The 6,250-nt window shown below is 39.9% G+C and overlaps 1 protein-coding gene across 5 annotated transcripts in view; it reads right to left on the bottom strand.

Annotated features, from left to right (window-relative positions):
* Positions 1-6,250, bottom strand: part of LOC116849878 (teneurin-a) — a 585,779-nt gene that overhangs the window by 144,084 nt on the left and 435,445 nt on the right. The gene's annotated exons all lie outside the window — the stretch shown is intronic.

Genomic DNA, 6,250 nt, shown 5'->3' with positions numbered 1-6,250 from the left:
CCCCCCCCCCCTTTTCCAGCGGCATTGTCTTTATTGCGACATTCGACGTAGGTATGCGATTTTGCGAAACACTTCTATCTTCGTCCCATCTACATTATGCAGGGAGGCGGGACAAGGGAAAGGGAAGGGATGACGAACGATGTCGTGAACTTGTAATGAATTTTCGATTGTACTTTACGAGCCGGACGACAACACGACAGCTCGTGCAGCTATGCCGCCGTGTATTGTTAACCTGATTGACTTTATCGTGGCCGGCCAGATACGTTGTTAACTGCTACGACTTGCATTCGAAACCGTTTATCTATAGGCGAGTGAAGAACGCCTATTGTGCGGCACATCGCGAAGTTTCGAATGCTCCGCAGTAACTCCGCAGTGTTCCGCGGCTGCAAAGTCCACAGTCGGCTACAGATTTCCACGTCATTTAAAAACGATATCACTTATTTTATTTGAGACGCTAAGTTGCAGCTCAATTCCCTTATATAAATTAATTCTCGGTATATCAATTTAGTTGATTACACACACACATACACACACACACACACACACATATATTTATTCTATTAGAAAAAAGTAATTTCCTTTTTGTTCTCTAAGAGACCTTTAAAAAGAATAAGTCATAAATTTATTAATCTTTAGAAATAGTTACAATATATTGCTTAAAGAAGAAACTCGGAAACTAAACTTAGATCCAATAAAACCTGATGTACTTGATATACTGAGGGTTAAACTTATCCTCATTTTTTAGTAATTAATTTACCATATGTATAAGAAAATATCAGAAAAATGAAAAACGTTTCACATTGATGTATGTATTTCCGACGTTGTTGCTTGGATTATTCGTTATTTCTAACGGCAGCATAAAGCAACATTTTATTTCAGGTAGTAACTATTGTATAACGCATAGTAATACTATGTATATGTGTCTATGAGAATTGCAAACATACGGAATATTCGGTGCGCTTCGGCAGTGATGGACACTTGTAACCAACTCGATCGTATTGCATTGCTCGTCATCGTTTTTCAAAAGAAATAGTTGCACACAAATCAATTGAATGAATTGATTTTTGGCTGAAAGAAACATAATTTCTGGTTCTTATAGACCATTCGGTTCTAAGAACCAGAAATTCTGTTTTCTTCAATCAAAACGCATTTAGTTCATTTATTAGCATATCAATTCAAACTTTTTCCCCCCGTCTAGCACTAAAATAATATATCGGACATGTATGAAAGATGTTATTCAGTACAAGAATTTTTTCATACACGTTTCAAAGCTTTAGAAAAAGTTTCATACTTCTTGGGAAAAATTATTTCTGCATATATGCAGTTTTACTTTTTGCTCTTTAAATATTTCATATTCTCTTGAAATTTTCTTTATTTTATAATTATATCCTAGCCAGACAAGCCTACGAAAGATACTTCTTCCGTTAATGAGTGTTTATATTTTCAAGAAAAATTCTCTGCGCGTATGCTTCCTAAAGAATCTTTGTTGATTGACGCAGCTCTACGTCATGACGCGCAGAGACTCATTATATAAACAACTTTACTTCAACTTCAACTTCAATATTTGGCTCCAGGCCTCTCTAAGAGTTATGCCCCAACGCCATTATTCCGATTTATGATATATTTCGAGAGTAAAGTCTTGGAAAATTCCAAGACACGTTCCAAAAAATCACAAGGTCCGAACTTGTTCGAACACGTCTTGTCGTGACGGCGGTTAGCCCGGAACTTATAAACAACTTTACCATTAATTACCACATCAAGCGTGACGACACGATTCTTCCGACAATCGCACCTCTAATCGATTTTCACGAAAGTGAAACAATATGTACTCACGATCGAACGTATTATCGAAGAAGCGGCACGTACACACACACACACACACACACACACACACACACACACACACACGCGCGCGCGCGCGCGCTCCGTGAAAGCGCGCATTCCCGTTCGACGTGTACAGCACGCCCCCTTGATAAATGTTATAATATGAGATCACGTTCCACGAGTTGCCGGGTGTGTAAACACACACGCGGACGGTGTACGTGCCGGAATATCCGTATACGTAACGATGGATGTACAATCCGCAGAATCCGCATTGCGTGAAATTAACTTCGCTGCTTGAAAAGCGGAATAGTGGCCGGGCAGCGCGAAATAAATGCACACGTATCACCGGGAAAGCAGCGCATTGGCAATATCATTATTGCAAAAACCGCGACGCACCGTCGCGCATATCGCGAAGCACCCATCTAATATCGTTGCGAATATTATACAGAGACATTGCTTACATCCCCGTGAGGAGAATACCCAATTAACCAATTCGAAATCTACATTAATTCTGCCGAAGTTGAAATGAACAATCGTGAGAACGCATTTACACGAACTGTTATAATAAAAATAATAATACAGTGGCTCTCTGAAAAAGAACAATATGTAATAACTTGTCTAGAAATTGATCTCATGGTCCTGGTAAGGTTAATATCGATCAGTTATTAGGTTTGTACAGGTGTCTCTGTACTTTACTTTTTTCTACTTTTGTAAAGTTATAATGGTTAGATCTTGGTCTCAAAGATCACCATATCTTACAGCATCTATCTATATAGGGGACAATGAAAAATAAAGTTTATCGAACACGAGTTAGTCAAGAGATGAACTAATACAAAGAAATATCAAGTTACAAAGATTAAGTAAAATAAACGAAATTTTTAGGATAATAAATTCAATATTGCATCAATGTCAAGCTTATGTATTGATACGAGCGGATGACAGTTTAAAATTTGCAATTTTAGGTAAAAAAGTGTTCCTTATACATTTCATATTTTTGCTATAACTTCTTAATAAAGCGTTTTGGAACCTATATTTATATAATATTTTTTCTTATTTTAGTTCATAGAACATACTATTAAAATCTATACGTATAAAAACCTGGGACACACCCTATATAAGGTAATATTATCGGGTGCACTCTAGTAAGTCATGTAATGCAGCATAGTAATCAGAACTATATTAATAATTCATTATGAGATTCTAGTCAAATATTAGTGACATTTTTGTTAAATTCTCACACAGAGAAAAAGATTATTTTATGCGACAAATAAGAAAACAATTAATTTATTTAATAATAAAAACATTTTATTACTAAATATATGATCTTTTTAACGTATACTTCCCGCTCAATTGCCCCTTGTCTAAATATTTCACCATTTTCGTGACTGGTCACTTATCCCTTTACCGATTACGGTCTCACATGTTGTTTAACTTTACGATCGAACAAGAATCGATGACGCTAACGAACTCTGATGATACACTCATAACTTATGCTTATAAATCAATCTCGTAACTTAGCGGCTTATATATATTTTTGGTATAACATTTAAAATTGTAAAGAAAAAATATAGAAAATATATAGAATTTTTATATAAGGTTAATCACAAAAAATAGTCCTTATTGAATCCCGATAAGAATGAGTAAAATCTCGAAAAAAGATCAGATTAATGTAATCTTATAAGATGATATACTAAGATAATACATTATAATCTCTCGCCTCTCTCTAATATGAACCTATAGCAGACCTAACCATTATAACTTTACAAAAGTTTTCCTTATTGAATTTCCACCACACATTGTTAGATATACCATACTTAGAATTACCTTACATTTACCCAATTAGGTCTTTGTACAATAGCAAGCGTATCTGATTAAAATTTATAGTCGGTATCTGGCTTGTATAAGGCGATGTTATCAGGTTGTGGATAAATCATGTAAATCAGCGTGATAATCAGGACTTTATTAATAATAACGATTATTAATAATTAGAATCTTATTAATAATTAGGATCCGATAACATCACTTTATATAAACTAGATTGGGGTCAACCTGATCGGGACTATAGGATCAGTTTAGTCAGTTTTAGTTAATTTTAGTCAGAAATACTTGTAGTTTATGTGAGCCTGCCACTGACTTTAATGCATATTAATTTAATCATTACGAAAAGTACTCATATACGTTTACTATACTTTCGATCTCTTCTCGTATCGCGAGAGCGGGAGTATGAGGAACATCATGAAAAACAGTTTTGCATATTTAAACGGAACAGTGAATCTCGAATATTTTCCCCAATTCGATTTACATGTTCGGAGCACTCGCAAAATCGATAATCTCAAATTAACATTTACGTCAAACGGAATGAAAAAATAATGGCGAGGGAGGCGCGGGATAAATCAACGCGATAGCTCTATATAGGCGTGTAACATGACGCGGCTAACAAAATCCACTTCAGGGAAAAACAAGGGGCTGAAAGAATAATCGATCGTACTTATATACGCACGCGGTATATACGTCCACCCTCAGACAGTGCACCGACTCGTTAGCTTTGACATAAGTGAGTGTGCGTCTCGCTCGGTGAGTGTATGCTTTTCGCGTCTATGTAATCTTCCGTGACAACCGCTAAGAAAATATCGGAGAACAGGAGTAGGCGTGCGAACACCGGCGTTCAGTGAAGTCGGCGCGTTTTGCGAGAAATATGTCGCGCTAATAAATTCTGGGAACAACTGAGAATGGCGAGAGTAAACCGAGCTTTAACATGGGTGGCGTGTACTGGGCCTGGCGCATCAGATTACCAGGCGCGGTCTCATAATTAATTATACTCTTTTAATTATCCCGGACAAAAATTTTCATTACATTCACTTCTCCCGGCTGTGCTGCGTGATTATTTGCAAAAAACACTCGTACTCGTGGACGTCCGCTTGTGAATCTCTTTCTCTCTCTCTCTCTCCCTTCCTTCCTCTCGAGCTCCTGCTCTCGCTCTCTCGCATGCCAACGAATCTTGTCGCAGGCGGCGCGTGTGCATTACGTCGCGCTAATTAATTGCGTAAATCAAAAGAGTGAAAAATCGAATGCGTTGTTAGAGGTCTGTGAAGGTATGTGCGCGTTACAGTCTCGAAACGGGAATACAATCGGGTCGTATGACGAGGTAGTTGCCGCGGAATTTCATCGCATATTTGGAATCCACAGACAATGCGCCACTCATATTGGACTCGGGGACGAGACACGGATACGAGAGGCAGATACGACAGTTGAGCTACACAGGGGTTGTAAAGCGAGACTAAATGAAACGCAATATTCCCTCCTGCCTGTGTGCGCGTTTCTGCACGCGCGCAGAGAAGAGAATTTTACATAATTTATTTCATGACATACACGCAGGCGTGCACACACGCATGCACACACGCATGTACGCACACACTCTTTATTATAATCTGCGACGGCACAAGGCTGAAAAAGCACGGCGTACTCGCACGCGTAATGTCACGACAGCGTATAATAACTGATAAAGGATTATTGAGCAACAAGATACGCGATCCTGTCAAATTTGAAGCTGAAATAATGTCACAGTGCTATTGCCAGCCACACACAAATACGGGTATTATTCAAGAAAATTTACCAAAGCGCATCGAAAGTTGCGAAAGCGCGTTATCGATCGTCCGACGTGCACCACCTTGCTTTCGCATCTCGTTTCAAATATAATTCCAATTCCTGGCGCTTTCTCCTTCCCGCGCCCGCCGGAGGAGGAGGGAAAGAATTAATACGAGCGCCAGGAAATAACACGTCCGGCAACGGGCCCGCGATGCCCGGCGGTTAAGCCGAAAAAGAGCGGTGTTGTATGCAAAGCGCGACACAATCGCGCGGTCGCGGGCTGTAAGGGGCGCCGCACACGAATTGACATACGCAAGACGTACCGTAAGAATTGACCAATCACTTTGAGTATCGTCGAACCGTAAGGTCGCCATTTTTGTGAATACTCGATTGTAATTGATCCATCTTTACGGTAAGTCTTACGTTACTGTTATGTCAATTCGTGTGCGGCGCTTCTAACCGAGCAGCAGCGACACATCGGCGACGGAGGCGCGCGCGCGTCGATTTAAGTCGTAACACGCTTCCCCGCCGCGCGCGACTTCCAGATTGGCCCTCCAGCGCAATCTCGCAGTTTACGACGGGGTTAACGTTATTAACGTCTCACGGGACGACGACGACGACGCGGCGTGATTCCTCGGGCGTCCGCAATCCGCGGATTCCTTTCAGGCGAATCGTGTAGCCGTGGCTTTTATCCCCGCTGCTATGATCTACTTATTTTGTTTCATACATACTGAATAAATTCTCGCTGTGTGTTACCGGCTGCACCGCGATCATTTATCACCACGGTCTCTCTCTCTCTCTCTCTCTCTCTCTCTCTCTCTCTCTCTCTCTCTCTCTCTCT

The sequence above is a fragment of the Odontomachus brunneus genome, unplaced genomic scaffold (assembly GCF_010583005.1).
Source record: "Odontomachus brunneus isolate Ranch 3 - 2012 unplaced genomic scaffold, Obru_v1 Obru_scaffold_127, whole genome shotgun sequence".
Classification (NCBI taxonomy): Eukaryota; Metazoa; Arthropoda; class Insecta; order Hymenoptera; family Formicidae; genus Odontomachus; species Odontomachus brunneus.
Note: the sequence above shows the minus strand (reverse complement) of the source record. Positions and strands in the feature narration are given on the sequence as shown.